The 21,259-nt window shown below is 36.8% G+C and overlaps 2 long non-coding RNA genes across 2 annotated transcripts in view; both read left to right on the top strand.

Annotated features, from left to right (window-relative positions):
- The window catches only part of LOC128313364 (uncharacterized), a 299,526-nt gene extending 285,883 nt beyond the window's left edge, over positions 1-13,643 (top strand). Inside the window, exon 3 of the long non-coding RNA XR_008293954.1 lies at positions 10,812-13,643. This is a non-coding gene — a long non-coding RNA (uncharacterized LOC128313364). The remainder of the gene's footprint in view (positions 1-10,811) is intronic.
- A 1,302-nt stretch (positions 13,644-14,945) lies between these two features.
- LOC113596054 (uncharacterized) lies at positions 14,946-20,985 on the top strand. Its single transcript, XR_003416739.2, has 3 exons — positions 14,946-15,378; positions 20,287-20,471; positions 20,642-20,985. It is a non-coding gene; the product is annotated as an uncharacterized LOC113596054 (long non-coding RNA).
- The last annotated feature ends 274 nt before the right edge of the window (positions 20,986-21,259 follow it).

Raw genomic sequence — 21,259 nt, 5'->3', positions numbered from 1 at the left:
AAAAAAACACCTTTTTTTTTCTATGCAGTTCAAAAATCAACAAACCATTTTTTTTTTTCAAGAAACAAACCAAAACTCTTAGTCTGGCCCTTGACTTCTACATATTTCATTTTTTCAACATAACTTTCTCTATAAAATTTGGTACAAGCAATTTCCTGTTCTACAACACACTCCCCCCACTGCCTTCAATGATCTCAAATGTATCACATTTCTGCCATACCATCCTGTAACTGCTGTCAGAACACTGGGGTGTCCCTAGCTTGTCTGCCACCAAATCCTTAGCATTTGTCATGGTACTGAGCACACACTAAGTCCTCATTACACTTTGTGGCTCTCAATACACCTAGTATAAGAGATGCAGAAAATGAAAGGCATGAGTGGCTTCCCATACTAAGAAATGGACATATCTGTATCAGGTGTCTTCCCAGGTAAAGGTGACAGAGTAGTGAGAAGTTTGCTACAAGCAGAAATGCACAAAGTGAATCGGCACCTGGGGTGACTCTACAGAACTGAAGCCATGACAGATAAAAGAAGGAATCGAAAGAAGGATTGAGCTTTGAATTCATATGAAATATAAACAAATCACCTCTTTTCCCCAGGTCCCCTTTCATTGTCTTAATTAAGTCTGATTTGTAACTTCATCATCCTCTTGAAATTCCTTTTACACAGGTCAAGTACAGTTGGTAGGAGGCAAAATTATATATCGCCACTTCAAACTAGAGCACCCTGTTACCTGAGCAGAAGCTGTTCGTTCTCTTAACTATGGAATGTTGCCCAAATTTCTCAGTTCACCCTCCTACTACCCCTGTAATCTGTCGTGCGGTTCCAACACGACCCCCTCATTTCATTCTCGCAGACTATGTAAGAAATTAAAAATCTCAAATGCTGGAGCGCCTGGGTGGCTCAGTCGGTTAAGCGTCCAACTCACGATTTCGGCTCCGGTTATGAGCTCACGAGCTCATGAGCTCACGGTTCGTGAGCTTGAGCCCTGAGTTGGGCTCTGTGCTGACGGTGCAGAGACTGCTCGGGATCCTCTATTTCTCTCTCTCTGCCCTTCCCCTGCTTGTGCTCTTTCTTTCTCTCTCAAAAATAAATAAATAAACCTAAAAAAACATTTTTAAACCTCGAATGCTTCCAAATATTCCATAAGGTCAACCTAAATTTGAAATTTGATTCAGAAATTTTCCACCGTACATAGAGAATGAACTGTACACGTTCCCATATTCTGAAATACCAACCCAGAGAAGATAATTTCTAAAACTTAAAAGTTGGATTTTGCCCATATGTATCTGAGTGAAGGTGGGTCAAATCTTATAGTAGAACTTTCACGTTATTTAAGTAATACATGATGATTCCAGAAAAAAATTGTTAATACTAATAAATCAAAAATCAAATCATCTGAAATAATTAGAAATTCCACTACCTGGAGACAACTGCTGCTAATATTAGTGTAGAGACTTCTTTAGCTTTTGGGGTGTGTGTGTGTGTGTGTGTGTGTGCGCGTGCGTGTGCGTGTGCACTGATGTACTTGTTTTCTGTTTCTGTTTTTAAAGTCTTTTCTTAAAGCAATGAGAACAAACTATAAATACTGCTTTGAAATAAGCAGTTAAAAATTTTTGACTATATGGCACTACTGTCCTTCAAACCAAAATTTAAACATAAACACCCAAATACAAAAAGATAGTAATAGTTAAGAAGCATTCTGTTGTATGAAGTTAACTACAATTTTATTTAATCAATCTACTTTTGTTACATATGGTGTTGCTTCTAAAGTCTTAACAGAAAACAATAAAACTTTGATAATCTATTTTGAGCTTTGTTTTTGTCCATATGTCAATTACCCGTTGACTATAAGTTTTTAAAAGGACTGCTGGATTAAATGATATCTATGTTTGATTTTTAAATTTCCATAAGCACTCTTAAATTGGCCTTCTGAATAATCTGAGCAACTATGACATATTTTCCCGATAATGCCTTCATAATTCAAATATAGACCGAAAGAGAAATTGTTCACGCTGTTATTTACTGTTTACTTCTTTTTATCATTTTTAAATTTATTTCCAAATTGCTAAAGACTTGGACTTTTAGAAGATAGGGAGTCATTTTTGACATTTCCAAAATTTATGCTGAAATAATCTAGCTTTTACCCAAGTGAATAGAAGTTACATATTTATCATTTGTAAACTATGAACATTACCAAAAGGTCTATTTGTAGACTCTATTCTCTTTTATTGATCTCTTTCCCCAGAATCCGTAGCAAAGCATTTGACTCAACGTAGTGTTGTAATATATTTAATAGTCTGAAATTTCCTTTTAGTTATTTTGGTGTTTGTTCTTGCTTCTGAAAATAAAGTGAGTCACATGGGTAGATGAATGTGTAAATAACATCTGTATGGAGGACATATGAATGATACATCCATTGAAACTTGAAAAAATACCACTTTTATCAGATTAGTATCCTTCAATCATCTGTACCAATGAGACTGTTGGGATAGGGTTTTTTTTTTTTATTATATGAAATTTGGGATAGGTATTTTTATTTCAGGAAACTGAGGTTTAGAAAAGTTATGATTGCCTGTGAGCATAAAATTAGTAGAAAGGAGAAACAAGTTTTAAACTCAGATCTTACTAAGTTAAATATCACTGGCTACCATGTCTTAAATGTGTCTCTAACACAGGAAAGATCAACTTCTGGATACACATATCCAGAAAAAGAAAACATTCTGGTTAAGTCTCATTTAGAAAAAAATGGAATAAAGAATGTCTTTGCAAAAACAAAGTGATAATATTGGCCAACTGAATTCTGAAGGAAAAGGGGAAAAAAAAGAAGAAAAAGAAGCTAGCCCACATATTTTTCTGGTCCAAGCAATGACTCAAAAGTAGACATGATGGCTATTTGCAACTATTTGAATTATGTAAACACTGGAGGAATAGAAAAAAATATGTTAAAATAGAGGAGATTAATGGGAATACAAAATAAAACTTAAAAATGTGGTCTGAATAGAAGTGGGAGGGGTGGATATGCTGATGATATGTTTCTTTGGTTTGTCTATTTTATAAATAAAAATTAGAACTCCAGTTTCATAGTTTTTAGACTTATTTGAACAAATGGATATAAGGGATTATCTGAACCTGTGAAATTGATGAACCAGCCAGCCAAATATCTTTTTATTTCTAAAATGGCAGGGCAATGGTCCATAAAGGGTCTAATTTGGGGGTGTTTTTCCACTTAAGGAAAAGGGGAAATGCTCCTAAGTGTGCAAAGGACAGTATACCAATAAACCCTCCATTTGATCTCAGGGCCAAAGACAAGTAGATAAATTTAGATTCGAATAGGGTAGGATTAGCATAAGACAGGATTGAATTGGAGCAAAGATACCAGGTCTAGACTCCTCTGCCTAATTTCTGGCAGTCAGTCCATTTTCATTGTACCTTAGCCAGGGTCTCTAATGAGTAGAACATCTGCTTAACTATATTTTGTATTGTCACAAAATCAAAGGGGGGAGGGGTATGGTGGAGGCAGGATCACATTCAATGATTTTCCAGCTTAGATACAACTCTCATTAGATTTGCTAATAAGGAAGGGAGAAAAAAGATTTTCAAAAGCACAAAATACATAACACAGTTAAAAATATAGTTTAGCTGAAATGATTTAGAACACATAGAAATTATACTAAATACAGAATCTTTAATTTTTTTATTTCGGTTTTACCGAGGTCCAGTTGACATATAAAATTGTAAGCCATTTAAAATGTGCATGATGGTGATTGATATACATATACATTGTAAAAGGATGCCCCTCATCTACTTAATTAACATATCCACCATCTCACATATTTATCTTTGTGTGTGTTTGTGTGCGCGCATGCATGTGGGGTGAGAACATTTCAGTTCTATTCTCTTAGCAAATTCAATTCTACAATACAGTGTAATCAACTATAGTCGCCATGTTTTATGTTAGGTCCTCAGACCTTATTCATCTTATAGCTGAAAATGTGTACCCTTTTACCAACCTCTCCCTATTTTCTCCTGCCCCCTGGCAACCACTTTCTATTCTCAGTTTCTGTGAGTTTTACTTTTCCTCTTTTTTTTTTTTTTTCTGACATAGAATCTTCATTTTAACACTTTCAGAGTAAAATCTTGTTTTCATCAGGGACGTGTATTTCACAAGTACATTGTTGTGTTCTAACAACTCATAAGTAACAATATAGTTGAGTTCAGGAGTAGATAAACATTCTGTAGGGCCAAATGTTATTTTAGGATTCGCAGGACAGAAAATCTCTATCACACTGATTCAACTTTGCTGTTATAAGGCAAAAGCAGCCATGGACAACGTGGGGGGGAAAATGGGTATGGTTGTGTTCTGATAAAACTTTATTCACAAAACAATCCAGGCCAGTTTCATCCACAGAGGATAGCTTGTCAACTATCCTGGTTTAGAGATTACCTTTATAATGTATTATGTAAAGATTGGGAATCCATTAACCTTTGGGAGGAAAGGAGGGAAAAAAAACTAATATTCATTACATAGTGACAAAGGCAAGTACTCAAATTTCACAATTTCAAGTTGAGATCAAAGAACTTGAGTGACATACACATGGCAAAGGGGCTAGTGGATATTTGAAGGGCTCTAACATGATTTGTCAAACTCCAACATCTATTCCTTTGTAAGTTCATCCTGCCACTGTCTTCAGGTAATTCCCCCAGATCTAATAAACAGATCAGGAACTAACTAAGCATACTTATTTAAAAAGTTTTGTTTAAGAAACAATCAGGACTCAGAACTGTTTGCAGAATTCAGTTCAAATGGGCTAATTTTTAAGTGAAAATTTTCATTCATACAAAAAAAGACACATAAATCTTTTTTCTCTCCTAAAAGTGTTTGCCAGTTTATTGCTTACTGTTTATTTTTGTTTATGGTATTTTTTAAAATGCCAAATTTTTAGTCTTTGTATATTCAAAAACTTTTATCATTTCTACTATGATTTCTTTTCCTTCCTTTGCTTTTGTATGGAAAGACTTCCCTCTCCAAGATCAGATAAATATGCACTAATAGTTTATCCTAAATCTTTAAAAAATTAACATTCTTTTATCAACTTGAAATTTATTTTGATATGTAATATGAAATGAGGTTCAAAGTTTTTTTTTTTTTTCTCATAAGTAAGGTACTAATTGTGACTTGAATAAACTCTCCTTCTCAAAAGGCTTTGAAAGCCGTCCTTATCCAAAACTAAAGTTTTGTATACACTGTAATCTTTTTGGGAAACTCATTTTGCACTTTATTAATAAATATGCCTTTTTCCATAGCATCAATCTTTGACTTGCTATGGCTGTGTATTAACCATCCCTCTCTCAAAGCTTCACTAACTTGTTTCACCTGTTTACTTTTCAAACTGTGTTTTAGATTTGATTTGAATTATTTTCTCTTTTGTAATCCTTTTAACCTAGATACAGATCAAATGCTTCCAACATAACATCAAGTTGAAGTATGAGTGCTAAGATTTATATGCTTAGTCAGCCGAAGGGAAAACAAAAGAAAGAAGACAAGTGTACAGGGTGTGTGGGAGCCACAACCAGGCTCGTTGCCTTGAACTGTATTCAGTGTCCTGCACTGAGGTCCACACGTCTGACCCTATTCCCTGTCCAATCCCATGGGGATGTGCCCTCAGCCTTCTTGCCTCAGAGGTTAGGAAGCTTAGGGAATGAGCTGGGTCACTTGGAATAGCTGAGCAATTTTTTTTTTTCTCTTTTTCTTACAGTTTTTGTTTCCTGCTAAAGAATTAGAGCTAGGAGATTATACTCTGGTCTCCCTGAGGTTACCATCTTGCCAGAGGGTAATGCGGTTAGGGTGGGGAGGTTAATGTTGACCGATCTTCCAGCTTTTGTGAATGTGCTTTTATGTAGTTGATGGCTTTCCACAAGCAAAGAGAAGCTCAAAGGAGAACATTATTCTATTCTTTTTTTATTTAAGTTTATTTATTTTGAGAGACAGAAGAGGGGGAGGGGAATCCCAAGCAGGTTCTGCGCTATTAGCTCAGAACTCAAACTCACAAACTGTGAGATCATGATCTGAGCTGAAATCAAGAGTTGGACACTTAACCGACTGAGCCACCCAGGCACCCCTATTTTTCTATTCTTTTTCCAAATGGCTGCACATGCTTCCACTAATTTAGAGGGATAACAATAAAATTTAAAAAAAAAATCATCCATAGCTCACTACTTCGCTCTCTTCTGCTCCTTCTTAAGTGGGACATCTTTCAATTTGGTCCAGTGGGTTCTACATGTTTATGTAGAGTAAAAAAAATAGTAAAAACTGATTTTTGCATTTATGTTTAGCTAAAGGCCCTTAGTTTATTTCATCATTAACTGTACCTTCTTTGCTCTTTTACCTCATAAATCTTACTTTATTATTTTTGGAGAAGAGATTTTATAAATCCAAATTTCCATGCTGCCTCATTTCTTGCAAGTTTCTGGATTGTATTTTTGATTTATGAAAGTTTTTATCTTTTAATAGAGGAGTTTTAACTCATTTATATTTATTGTCATCACTAAATAATTTTGTTAGTTGGATATCAAGTATTATTATTTTCATTCTTATGGTTTTGTTTGTTTTTTTACTTTTTCAGCATAGGTATTTACCTCAAATTTTGAACAAGTAACTTTTTTTAACCCTGGAAATGCTCACCTTTTATTTTTTGGAAAAAAAAAAACACCACACTTGAACTTAATATTTTCTCTTTACTAATATCAGCGATAAAATTGTATTTGTTGACACCTCCCTGTTTAAGATGAGCATATTCAGCATGTGTAGCAAATTAGCATATTTTTATTTCCTTTCATAAATCCCGCTCCCTCACTTTGGGGGATATATTCTGGGTATTTAGAACGTGTTTATGATCATTATTTTTTATTATGTGTCTGTTATCTTAATTAGTTGCCTTTTTAAAAATAATCATGCTTTTAATACTTGATTTCTCATACTAGTTTAAATGGTTTTGGTGCTTTCTACTAATGTTATTTTAGAATCTGTCCACTTGTGAGGGCTTTTTTTTTTTTTTTTATTCAGTTAGCTAAAATGCCTTCAATGAATGCTTTTAGGGGAAGCACATGAGTATGTCTATCTCTATCTTCATGTTTGAATCATGCCTTATGATTAAAATATCTGGTCATGGAAATCATTAGTAATAATCTATTTCCTTGAAATCTTCCATTGTGTTCTTGTGTGTAACGCTGGCGAGGCATCCTTTGCTGGTAACAAATTTTATTTTATTTATATTGTTTACTTGACATTCTAAATTCCCTCTTTACGTTTTGAAGGTGGGTGGCATCTATCGGTCTATTGCAATTGACTTTTCTTGGCCTAAAGTTCACCTATACAGTCCTCAGATCTAGCTCTTTCACTCAAGGAGTTTGTCTTATTCTGTTTTGATTGTTATTTGTGCTCCTCATTCCCCAGTGCCTTCTTCTGAGAATCTCGTCAGCCCTGATTCTGTATCTCCTTGTCAACTTTCAGTAACTTTTACTTCATGCATCCCCTTTAAGCCATTCTTACTGGATTTTCTGCTGGGCAGCCAAACTCAATACGAGCAGATATAATAGACAGGCGTTTTCATTACCACTTCAGCAATTCCAAGTGTGGACATGTTAGCATTTCTAGCAGTGCCATTTTATCTCTGGGAGCTCGGGGAAGCTGCCTTGCTGGGGACAGCTATCAGTAAGCCTTGTTGTGTTGTGCCCGCCTCCCCTCCCCGGACACAATATGTCCATGCCTGATACCCTTTCTGGTGCTGCTGTCCGAAATATCATTGACAGGCTCTGCCTGATCAAGAAGAAACCTCACTGTCCCCTGGACTTTCTGCCTGCTGTATCTCTTTCACAGATTCCTGCAACTGCTTCTGGTCCAGGACACAAAAGGAAACCCATTCGAAGCATTCAGTATCAATCCCAAGTCGTATCTTGACCGCAAGTCTCAGACTCATTCTTCCTGACTTGTGTATGATCGCAGGATTTTTACCAATATTTCTTCAATTCAATTTCTCCTAAACTTCTGGATCAGAAGGAAGAGCCAGTATGTTCCTTTAATCTCATCATAACTTTATAAAAGAAATTGGAAGACCTTTTTAACATATGGATAGATTTGATCTCTTGCCATAAATCAGGGCTTTCTCATATATAAGAATATAATAGCAATATATATATATATTTTTTTCCTTTGGATGTTTCGATCTAGGTTTTAAACCTGACATTCTTTAGATACTTGTGCTCAAATTACTGACCTACTAAAAAACATTGACCTTTAATCGTAATGAGCAATCATTGTTTTTCGATTAGTAATGTGTCTCAGATTTTTTTATGTGTTGTAAATAAGTGTGTGTTTTTAAAAAGGCCTGCCTACTGCATCTTCATTTTTAACTTTTTTTTTAATCTTAATTTTGATTTTACATCCTCTGGTGCCTGGCTCAGACCTTCCCTGCAGACTCAAAGACTGCAATGGTTCAGTGCTATTGCCTGCTGCAAACTCACAGCTCTGTTTCTCCTGGGCATTGCCCTCAGTGGAAGGAGGGTGCTGGATGCTTCCCTCAGGGGTGGTCTGTATATATACAACGACTGGCCTAATGAAGGGTCTGACATCATGCCTCCATTTGGGGCATCTTTGAAGGGTAGTTACAGATCAAGTGCTGGCCTGAGTGAGTGGTGCTATAAATGCATCAGTCTTTGAAGACTGAATGTGCAATTTCCTCATTAATAATTTAAAGGTTTTTGACTCCATGTTAAAATGATAAATTCTAAACCTATTGGGTTCGGTTAAATATATTATTAAAATTAATGTCACCCAGTTTTCATCTTTTTTTTTTTTTTTCCATTGGCTGCTAAACAATTTAAAGTCACACATGCAGCTTTCATCTGTGGCTCACTTTTTTAAAATTTATTTTTTTAATGTTTATTTATTTTTGAGAGAGAGAGAGAGAGAGAGAGACAAAGCATGAGTGGGGGAGGGGCAGAGAGAGAGAGGGAGACACAGAATCCTAAGCAGGCTCCAGGCTCTGAGCTGTCAGCACAGAGCCTGACATGGGGATCAAACCCACCAACCATGAGATCATGACCTGAGCCGAAGTAAGATGCTTCGGCACCACCGAGGCGCCACCCAGGTGCCTCTGTGGCTCACTTTTTATTTCCGTAAGACCAGTACTGTGTCAGAGAACTAGAGAAGCAGTTGGTGAGTCTAGGACAGAATGAAGGCAAGAGAAAAATGTGAGAAAGCAGGACAGAGGGCTAATGATGTTCTAGAACAAGAAGGATCCTGTAGGCTATTGTAAAGAAGTTAGCTGCTATTCTGATATACAGAACACAAACCATTGCAAAGTCTGGGGCAGAGAATATTTATTCTGATATAATTTTTTTAAAGGTTGCTATGTTTAGCCTGGACAGCAATGAAGCAAGGGCAAGGGCAGGAAAATTAGTTGAGAGGGTATTATATGAATGAAGTCAAGAGGGGCGCCTGGGTGGCTCAGTCTGTTAAATGTCCGACTTCAGCTCAGGTCATGATGTCACCGTTCATGAATTCAAGCCCCGCATCGGGTTCCATGGTGACAGCTCAGCCTGGAGCCTGCTTTGGATTTTGTGTCTCCTTCTCTCTCTTCCCCTCCTCCACTCACACTCTGTCGCTGTCAAAAATAAATAGACAGTAAAAAATAATTTTTTTTAATTAAGTCAAGAGATAGATGTGACTTAGGCCAGGGCACTATAGAGAATTTCTTCCAGAAAGCAGACCAAATAAACAAAAAAGATGAAAAGTAGAAGAGAAAAGATAATAAAAATAGGGAACTCTAGAAAGAAAGGGGATAAAATAAATAGTGATAATAATGATAATAATAATAATAAACAATTTTCCAAACCTGAGAATGAATCTTCAGTTTGAAAAGTCACTAATTAAAACAGTAATCGGCAGCAAACATATTGCTGTGAAATTCAAACATAAAAGAATAAAATAGATATACTAAAAGCTTACAGGAAAAATAAACCAGATCACATACTAAGAGTGTGAAATTTGACTTTTCAACAAAAACTTTGCATACTACTAGACTATTTATTGCTAGTAGTATCTCAAGTGGAGAAGTAAAGAAAGGATGAGGGGTTCGCATGAGGAGTAGAGAGCCTTAGTCCAGGCTAGGGAGATGGGTGCAAAGCTGTGGGAGTGGGGAGGGAATGTGTCCTAGGTGCAGGTGTTGGGGGCAAGGGATGTAATTAATAGAGTGCTGGGATCTTTGTTTGAATACCAGGGGTAAAATTAGTGACAGTGGTCAAAAGAGCTGTCAATGTCTTTTGGGACACTGAGAAACAGAGACAGGTACAAAGAGATTTAAGCGGTTTTAAAACTGTTAAGTATAGGAAATGTAAAGTCTTAGGTAAGCAGTGAATTATATCTATAACATGATGTAAACACTGATAACAGATTAAACCCCCCAAATTGTGATAAATCATATTGACGTCATGGGAGAAGGGTGTGCAACAAAGCCAAACCCTTATTTACTGTTACAGGAATTTGATGATGTTTAAGACTGATGAATATGTACTAATGCCAATTTACATATAAGCATATGCAATTATTTACTGGTTGTATTAGATGGATGATAGGTAGATAGAGTAGACAGATAGATAAATAAGGTAAATACCAAAAGCAATAGAAAATATTTGTCTCTTGGAAAGCAGAATTAGGTGTTCAGAAGGACTGTTTTGGGGAAGTACTGATTTTTTATAAGCATGTGGTACCATTGTTAACGTTATCTGATGGATTAAATTCTTGTTTTCAGTTCCTCACTGCTTTCGAATAACTACAGCTGTGTTATAACTGCAGAGCCTCCCAGTGTGGACAGAGACACTTTCTTCACCCTCTGCTTTGGGGCTTAGACATATGACCGTGTGACTTGCTTTTGCCAATGGGATGGCCGCAAACATCAAACATACACAGAGGCTTAAACACACTTTTGGGATTTGGTTTTTGCATGCCTGAGGTCCACCAGGAGTAGAACAGGAAGGAAACCTGTGGAGTCAACATGAACACGACTCAAAACACGAAGCCAAGCCCAGCTGCTCCTAGTCAAGTCCTGCGGACCCACAGCCAACCCATGAGCAAGGAAATGAGTGGTATTTGTTGTAAGCCACTGAAGAAATGCCATTAGTGATATAAGTCACTTCGAGCTTTGAGGTTGATTAATCAAAAGTTAATTGATACTCAACATTTATACTATGTACCCTCCATGTAAATTCATAAAAAAAAAAATAAACTAATTTAGAATAAGAGTGATAACAAAGAACTGAGTGGGAAATTTAGAATTTTGTACACTGGAATTGCCCAGACTCTGCTGAAGTCATCATATCTCTACCTGCTTATTCCATGATGACAACCCCAAAATCTACTTTACTATTCCCAGAAGAGCACAAATGACTTAGCGTAAGCTGTCTGTTGGATCCCTGTCATCTAAAAGCCAGGACTTATACACAAGACAGTATCTTTTGCTTGAATCAGTTGTCTCCTTTTCAGAAAGCTGCTCTAAACTTCTGACCCTTTGTCAATGCTTAACCTTGAAGGCTTTCTCAATTCTTTCACTGGTGTGTGCCTCAGTTTCCCTGTTCCGAGAGTATCGCTATCAGCTTCCATCCTGTGTTCCCTTATTCTACTGTTAAAGGAGAGTTGATGTGGTTAGTTTTGAGCAGCATGAGATCACGAGTTGAAGAGGTCAGGGAAAGATTCATGGGCACAAATCATAAAGGGATTGAGTGGGTTTTGAAGAAAAGATAAGCTTTGGATGCATAAAGGAGAATACACAGGGGTCTCCTTTCTAGCTTGTGAAATAGAAAATCACTTTTAAGACCCCCAAAGGGAAATCAATGGCTTCCTCCCCCATGGAGAAACTTTCCTGTCTTAACGGGAACAACATAAATAACACTTCTATTATAAGAAAGGATCGGACTCTTATTAAGACCCATAAATCAACAGTTATTTTATTTTCACAAAGCAACCCCCAAATGTAATTTTAAAGTGAAAGCATATTTTAAAGGGCATGTGGGTATATATAATTTATATTTCTCTATATAAATATGGTACTGAGATATCTACTTACATTTGAATAATTATTAGGACAATACCCTGTTTTGCCATGTAAATGGCAAAGAGAGAAAGTGTCTGCTTCTAGAGAAGGGGGATTTAAAGACTCAGCCTTACAAGTGTCTACTACGTTATGATATTTCCTTTTGATTATCCGTAATTTTTTGGCGTGTGTACTATAGGTATTCACACTTTCCAAGAGTTAACTCTGTCTGTAGAATACTCCTGGGAAAGGGAGCATTTCTGCTTATTTCTGCTTAAAATTTTACTCAAGATTTTAATGCATTATCTTTACAAAATAAAAACGCCCATTCGTTTACCATTTAAAACAGATTAAGAAACATATTTATTAACTATAGCAACAAAAAGTCTTCAATTAAAGTGTGTGAAAACAGCTGGACCAATAAAGTGTGTGAAAATGGGACCAACCCGACATTTAACTAGGTAGCTTGGCTGCTTTTTCGTCCTTCTTTATTTCATATTCTTGTTCGTCACTCACCTAGAAATTTCTAATTATGAGGAATGCCTTCATTTAAGAATACTTAAAAATTCACCTCAAAATGATTACACTGTTGTCTTTATATGTTCAAATAACCTAGGAGCTATACTTGATTTTTTTCCCATTCTCTGCATCATTCCAGAAAGTTACCAGAATGACGATATCTTCTCAGATGAAAATACCACATCTGTTCAGGGAAGGAAAAGCAGAAACACTGCTAAGCTAGTTATTGGACATAACAGAGACAAAAATAAATATAAAAACTATTCGATTAAAGAATTTATTTGTTGTCTATTGATGTTCACATGGTTTAGGAGAACCCAAGTGCCTATGTTAAATATATCTTCAAAAGACAAAATCCTAGACCGCTTTAAACACAAATGGATGCAGCATAAGTATACGTCTCATAACTGTGGAGTCAAATACTTAATTACCAGTCTAATTGCTGTCGACTAACATAATGGCAGTAGGGATCACACAGTGCTGAAGGATTTAGAACATATTTTACTTTACTAATACTGTGGGGTGTCATAAAACAACATCCCTATAAATCAATTTCTTTAGAAAGAAAGGCTACATTTTACGTGGGCATTTTTAAGTCTCTGAACGCAAACTGTTAGGGAAAAGTGCATCCATTTATATCTATCCTTACACATATCCCCGCAGAAAATGTGCCGTGTCTCCAGAATCAATCCCAGCAAATAGAGTTTATATTCATATTCTGCCTGTCTGATCTTGTGTGGCAGAGTAAATAGAAGGGGAAAGCTGAGGCTCCAAAGCTAATTAGTTTCTAGAAAATTGCCTATTCTCTCTTTCTCTGAGCCTCCTTAAAGGAGTGAATCTCCCAGGGATCCTGCGAGCAATTATGACATTAAGAGTATTCTGCTTGTCAGGACCACCTGGGTGACTCAATCAGTTAAGCGTCCGACTTCGGCTCAGGTCATGATCTCACGGTTTGTTGGTTCGAGCCCCACGTCTGGCTCTGTGCTGACAGTCCGGGGCCTGGAGCCTGCTTCGGATTCTGTGTCTCCCTCTCTCTCTGCCCCTCCCCTGCTTGTGCTCTGTCTCTCTCTGTCTCTCAAAAATAAATAAAATTTAAAAAAAAAAGTATTCTACTTGTCAAATTGGAGCCAAGTCCAAGGACTAGTCCTTGATGCCTGTTTCTGATTGAAGTAATGGAGAGAAAGCCCTGTCATCTAAATGCACGGCCAGCCCCTCCCCACCTTGTATATGTATTGTTTGAGCTGTAGCATAGACGGCCCTGATAAATGAACTACATCTAGTCTTATACATAGTTTGCAAATACCAATTTTCATAGGGGTTATTCTAGGGTGTGGTGTGAGAGATGGGGGGTGGGAAGCTGTAGGAAACTGATCTCAGTTGAGACTCAAAAGCATAAAAGTCTGTCTATTGAGTTAGAATTGCCCAAAACAAGGTCAAATTTCAGAAAAGGACAAATTGAATTTGTAGTTTAAAACATTCAAAAATTATCTCACTCTTCTCTTCTCTCTCTCTCTCTACATATATATATATATATAATATAATTTTTGAATGTTTATAAACATACAAACTATATATGTATATATATACAAATTGCACATGAAAATAAATAGAAGAGAGACTATACCTCACTTGATGAGACCAGTAGTTATCTTAATACTCAAGTCAAACAAAAAGACTGTAAGAAAATAACAGATCAATATATGATACAGACAAAATTGTGTCACCCCAAATTCATACTGAAGCACTAACCCCATCCCCATATGATGGTATTTGGAGATGGGGCTTTTGAGAGATAATTAGGTTTAGAGTCATTAGGTTATGAGGGTTGGGCCCAGGTCCAATAGGATTGATTTCCTTATAAAAAAAGGAGAGATGCCAGAATTCTCTCTCACCTAGCATATGCACAAAGAAATGGTTATTGTTTTTAGCCACTAAGATTAGGAGTCATTTGCTACTCAAAAAAAGATAACTGAATAAAGTAAGATTATCATGTTGTAAAGCTTCAAATGCAAGCAGCCTCCAGGTAAGAGGCTATACTCAACCCCAACCTCTGTGTCTGATACCACTCTTGTCCTAACACTTTGGCAATCAGGTGCTCCAAAGCCACACCACTGCATCCTAATAATTTTATTTTTGTGTACAGCCTTTCTCCTCTTAAAATTTTTTTTAAGTTGATTTACTTATTTTGAGAGATGGAGACAGCATGAGTAGGGGAGAGGCAGAGGGGTGGGGGGAGAGAGAGAGAGAGAGAGAGAGAGAGAGTCCCATGCAGGCTCTGCACCATCAGTGCACAGCCGGATGTGGGGCTCGAACTCACAAAACTGTGAGATCATGACCTGAGCCAAAACTGAGAGTCGGATTCTTAACCGACTGAGTCACCTAGGCGCCCCGCCTTTCTCCTCTTATATTTATAAAATCAACTATTAGAATGTCCTTACACCAACTCCAGTGCCCCCAAGATACTATATTAATATCATTAAGAATGATCCCCTCTGAGTAAGTCTCATTATCTTCTGAAATAACTCAAGAAGGTCCATGTACATCATTCTCCATAGGCCGAATTCTTAAATCCCGTAAGTCATTTGCATCTTAGCTCAGAGGCTAGATGCACCCTATTTGGCTCAGAGCGCATTGATTCCAAGGTATTGCAGTGTCCAAACTGAGTTATTTATTAAGCTTGATGACACCTCTAAATTCTGTCTTGTGTGTCCACAGGATGCAGAAACATTCTTGCAAATGGGATTCTTAGGAAAGCCTGGAATTTCCTAGAGTAAGTATGCAGATTCAACTCAATAAATTGTATTAGGTAAGCCATATGGATTCGCACACAGAAGAACTTTCCGTAGCTCAATATTATACCCCTAAGCCCTAGTCTGCCATCTCACAAACATGTAAACAGGTATAAGAAGAAACATGAGAAAGTATGAAATGTGAACTGAATGAAAGTCTATCTTGTCCCAAAACCCACAGGAAAATTACTTCATTATTTATTTACTCCTAGTTTTTGTTTTGTTTTGTTTCCAAAAGATATTTGAAGCTGCTGAAGGTGAGGGTTAACGTAATGAAGGCCATCTTTTGTCATAATTGTTTGGCAGGCTATAATAAATCAAGTATGTTCATAATAGGTTTGTTTTTAGTTTACCCTAAAATAATAGCCATCAGACTGGTGATATTTAATTCATTAAACGAAAGAATGTCAAGGATGAATGGCAACAGTAGATATGTAACTATGAAATGCATAAAGGCGGAGGTAGAAACAAAATTATAATATAACCAAGGCATGTGAAAAAAATTAGCCTCCGGGCGGCATTCTTAGTCCTTCCTTTGTCACATATCCATACTCATGGCTCAACGTCACAGAAGCAGTCTGAAAAGTCTTCAGCTGCCTCTCATTTATTCCATATCAACATTTCTAGGGATGTGGGTAGGTCTTATTTAAGACGTGTCAAACGGAGACTGTGTTCGCAAAACAAAAATGAAGTAAATCTTGACAGCAGAACTTGCAATATTTATTGGCAAATATCCTTAACACTTCAGCAAAGTATCTTTGGGTAGAAACTAATTTTTATTAGTGTGGACACTTCCAGACACGTAAAATGATTGTATTAGTGATTCCATATACTCTGGGTCTTAACAAAAATGGTGTGTGTGGGGGGGGGTGGGCGGTGAGGGGAGTGGGGAAGATACCTAAGGCTTGTTTTGTCTTCAAGCACTGAGGACATATTTTACTTACTGAATTTTCATAGTTGTACATTCCTTTATAAACAACTTGACACCTCCAGAGAAAGAATTAGCAAACCTGAGGATAGGTAAATAGAAATTAATCAAACAGAAATACAAAATGAGAAGAGCGAAAAGCTCTGTAGATCATTCAAGACCTGTGGGACATATCAGATGGCCTAATGTGTACAATTAAAGATTCAGAAGAGAGAGAAGAAGACAGCACTTGAAGAGATAACCACCAAGAATTATTAAAAATTATGAATTAAAAGCCCGAGATTATCAAATTGGATACAAATGTAAGATCCAACTCTACATTGTCCGTGAGAAATCCACAGTAAGTATAAATCGTGGATTGCCTAAAGTAAAAGGAATCATACCGTAACGAAAATAAGGCTAGAATGACTAATCATATCACATAAATTAGATTTCATAAAAGGAATAGTACCAGAAACAAGGAGGGAACATTACTACATGATAAAAATGTTAATTCATCAAGGACATAATTTAAATGTGTCTTCATCTCAAAACAGGGTTTCAAAATACATGACCCAAAACCTGATAGAATAGGAGAAAGAGACAGATCCACAATTATAGTTGGAAACACTAGCATCCCTCTCTTGGGATTTAATTATAAATTAGTCAGATGACCTATCGAGACCTAGAAGACCTGAACAGCACCATCATCCAACTTGACCTAATTGACATCCAGAGACCATTTCACCCAATACACAGAATACACATTCAAGTGCACATGGAGAATTCACCATGACAGGCCATATTTTTGGCCCTTAAACAAACTCAGTGATTTAAAAGCGTTGAAATCATGCAAAGCATGGTTTCTGTCCACAACACAATTAAACTAAAAATCAACAACAGAAAGCTATCTGGGAAATCCCAAATGTTTGGAAATGAAATAATATGCATCTAAAGAACGGATGGGTCACAGATGAAAAGAAATCCAAAAGCCAGTGCATTTTTAATTGAATGAAAATGACCATATGGAATTTCTGGGATGTAGCTGAGACAGTGTTTAATCTGCCCAGTGGTTCACAAGCTGAATCTGACATTGCCTTGGCTCAGCCACACTGCATGTCCTTCCCTTTGTGTTCTTTGATTTCTCTGCCACCATTTGGGATATCTGTGGCAATTGCTTGGAAATTCTTAACGACGAGAGAATGTGAAAGTGCTTCAAAGAAGCCAGGACTCCATAGAGAAACTAATGAATTTCAGAGGCAATAACTATCAGATTCCGGCCCTCAGGAAATAATAGCAAACTGTAGACATTTCTTCAGAGGGTCCTCGAGCAAGATTGATACACAATGGCAAATTATTGCCATCTGGAAATGCGGGATCAATAACATGCTTTACAATTGGTTATTTCCCCTCCTTTTCTATCACATTACTCCCTTGTTTCCACTCCCATTGATTGGAATCGATTGCCAAAATGAACCTACAGGCAAGCCATCTCCAAGGCTGTTTCTTGGAAGAATTCAGGACAAGAAGATAATACAAATGTTTTCCTTTTGCTAACCCTTTCATATTTGGCTGTTCTTTTCTGTTACAAATAATATTGATAATATTGTGGCGGGCATCATTATATACATATCCTTGCCACATACGTGTATACGGGTGGACTTCTGGACTAGTACATTGGGTGAAAGGGTTCACACATTTTAAATTGTAGTAAGTAGTGCAAAGTTACTTTTAATGGTTGCGGTTATGTTTTTACAAAGTTCTGGGAGTTGCTTACTATTCAGTGTAAATGTCCTTTCTTTCTAATACCACAGTAGATCTGTTTGGCTGCAGAAACTAAATTCACTAGGTTATACTCCATTGTTAGCATACTATTAGAAATATGTTCACGAGTACAAAGGTTGTACATAAAGAAATACTATTTCTATAGAGGTATAGCTCCAAATATTCTTTTAGGAATCTCTCCAAAACAGAGTGGGCCAGTCAGTGGAGGTTCACAGTCCAGGTAATTGGGCAAAACATTTATGAATTTTTAGTTTCCCAATATTTGGATAATTGAAATGCTCATTCAATAATTATGAACACAGCGAGCGATACAGAAAACAACAAAATGGTCTTGGAATTATGTACTTTCTTATGAGGTAGTCTCATAGTTAATCATACCATTTTTTAATTTTATTTATATGGGAACTTGGTAATACAGTAGTAGTATTTTCACAATCATACTTGATGGGTGGGTAATTCTCTAAGAAAAATAAAGGCCATAAATAATGAAATTTATGAAGTCTCAATTGCCCCAAACTTTTCTATTGCAGAAAAGTAGTTAAAATCTTAGTTGCTGACTTTCCCCCGGGATAAAATTTTTACTGGAAAGGTGGTTGGACTATGGAAACATTTACCAGCTGCAGGTATAATACTGTGTCTGTTGTCAGACTCACAATTTCATTGGTTTATTTCTGGAGGATTATTTAGATGGCTGTGGTCTTATATCCAGGCCCCAAGGAAAGAAAAAAAAAAAGGAAAGAAAGAAAAAGGAGCCTAAGAGGTGTACCTTCTCACTACAGAATAGTGATTTGTTATGCATTTGTCTGAGTTAAATATAGCAGTCCATCATCTTGCACAGTCCTATATTATATTCTGCTCACTAAAAAAAGAAACACTTGTTTGGATAGTTGAAGTAGTCTCAATAAAAACCGCAGCTCCCTTCTCCACCCCGACATTTATTTAAGGTAGATTTGCAGTGTTTATGATATACATTTCACCAATTAATCAATAAGAATGGAAATTTGTTTGACTCATTAATGCCACCATCTCAGATTTGCTGTTATTTTAATGACGGTGATTTTGAATGTGACATTGCTACTAGAGTAGCAATTATTTGCAAGGGGAGGTGGCTGACTGCTCACCCACCCCCAGTGGGTTACTAATCAATTGGTGGGCTGAGCGCAAGAATTAATTAGGGATTACAAAAACCCTCCTTCATTATATTAAATGGCTCATTGAAAACAAATAACCTCATCTGCATTAACTGTGAGTTCACAGATTAAAGAAATTGAATTGAATTCATTACAAGTGATTTTCAGTTCCCAAGCTGAGACCAATATAATGTTCAAAGGCAGTCTACATCTGAAGGAAAGCCTAGGACTTCAAGTCATTGTGCTATTTCTAATTGCTGCAGACATTTCTAGATCCCACGGTCTATTATGGTTTGATTGAAACTAACACATTTTTAGTCATTTGCAACTGCAGTGTGTATATTGATGAAAGTAGAGAGAATCAGGTCTTGATATATGTTTAATTGTAAAATACTTGGTGATTTGAATTTTGTGTAGCAGAATCCAAAAGCCTTATTTGAGGTCTGCAGTAAGACTTCCCTGTGAGGTTATGTTTTATTCCTGCACATGCATATTTTTGATGCTTTTCAGGAGAAAAAAAATGTATTATGAACCAATTTGTCAGATATTGTGAATTTTATTGGTTTCACAAATTAAACACGGCACAGAATGCCTTCATGTCTAACACTATCTCTGTAATATTGATAGGAAAAAAAAGGTTCCTTTCCTTCGTGTATTCTGTTTTATGGAAGATCCAAGAAAGCATTCAGGGGGCCCCTCCCTTCTGTATTATTTTTAAATAAATGGTTACACTTTTTGTTATTAGTAAAACAGACCGTCATCTCCATTATAGGAAATACAAATAGCGTGATGAGTTAAACTTAATTGAAGACTCTACCATTCAGAGACCACAGCTATATATAAGGCTAGGTGTATATGCACAACTGTGAATTTGTCTTTTGCAAAATTTCGTGTCTATTTAAAAATTGATTTCACGTTATGTAAAAATGTACATATTGGCTTGTTTCCTTTAATTTCATATCAGGAGTATGTTGTCGTTACTTAGACATTTTCAGAAAATGATTTACTCATTAACTTAATTTTGAAATCCTCCCTTCCATGCCCTTCTCCCTTTTAATATCTTGCAGCCAAATGAGCATGTTAAGAGAATAGATTTTGGTGTTACTCAGACGTGAGCCAACATTTATTAACTCTATGACCATCTTCAAGTTCTAAATCTTTGTTAAGTCTTCTAGCCTCACTTTTACACTTGTAGATTGGGGATGTCTCCCTCCTTCAGATGCCGCTGTGAGGAGTACTTGCAGTGTCGGAGGTAAGCATTAAACATCGTATCTGAAATACAGTAATAGCTCAATAAAATTAGCTGTTATTATTTGTGTACCATGATTTTCAACAGATGTCGTCCACATCATTTCTAAGGTCTCCGCATTTGATAACAAACTCCAATGTCAAAGAAAATATGATTTTTTTTCTTTCTTACAGGTAAGTAAATCAGCAGGGGAGGAGCATCCCACGATTAGACTGCATTGACACGCATGTACTTGAATGTTTATGCCTTTGAAGAATCACCCTGCAGACATTTGCCTTGAATGAAGTTTCATTTGGCTTTCGGCCAGCATGCCTTTGCTGGACTCCAGTTACTGCCCTGGATCTGTCCACCTTTCCCTGTCTGATTACATTCACTACTGAGAGTTGTCTCTGTCCATGGCAAGGTTAATCCCTCTCTGTAGAGACAGAAGTTCATGCCATACATTTTAAATGAAGACTGTTTAAAGACCTAGATCCTAAATATGTTTATTTACCGTCTCTTCAAATAAAGTATAGATGTTCTATTCTATAACTAACACACTGGACTCTGTGCTTTCTTTTTTTTTTTTTTAATGTTTATTTATATTTGAGAGACAGGGTGAGCGGGGGAAGGGCAGAGAGCAAGGAGGAGACAAATTTTGAAACAGGCTCCAGGCTCTGAGCTGTCAGCACAGAGCCTGACGCAGTGCTCGAACTCATAAACTGTGAGATCATGACCTGAGCCAAAGTTGGACAGTCAACCGACTGAGCCACCCAGGCGCCCCTTGACTCTGTGCTATCTCCAAAGAAGTG

The sequence above is a fragment of the Acinonyx jubatus genome, chromosome E1, assembly GCF_027475565.1.
Source record: "Acinonyx jubatus isolate Ajub_Pintada_27869175 chromosome E1, VMU_Ajub_asm_v1.0, whole genome shotgun sequence".
In the NCBI taxonomy this organism is placed as follows: domain Eukaryota; kingdom Metazoa; phylum Chordata; class Mammalia; order Carnivora; family Felidae; genus Acinonyx; species Acinonyx jubatus.
This window is presented reverse-complemented; position numbering and strand designations above follow the sequence as displayed.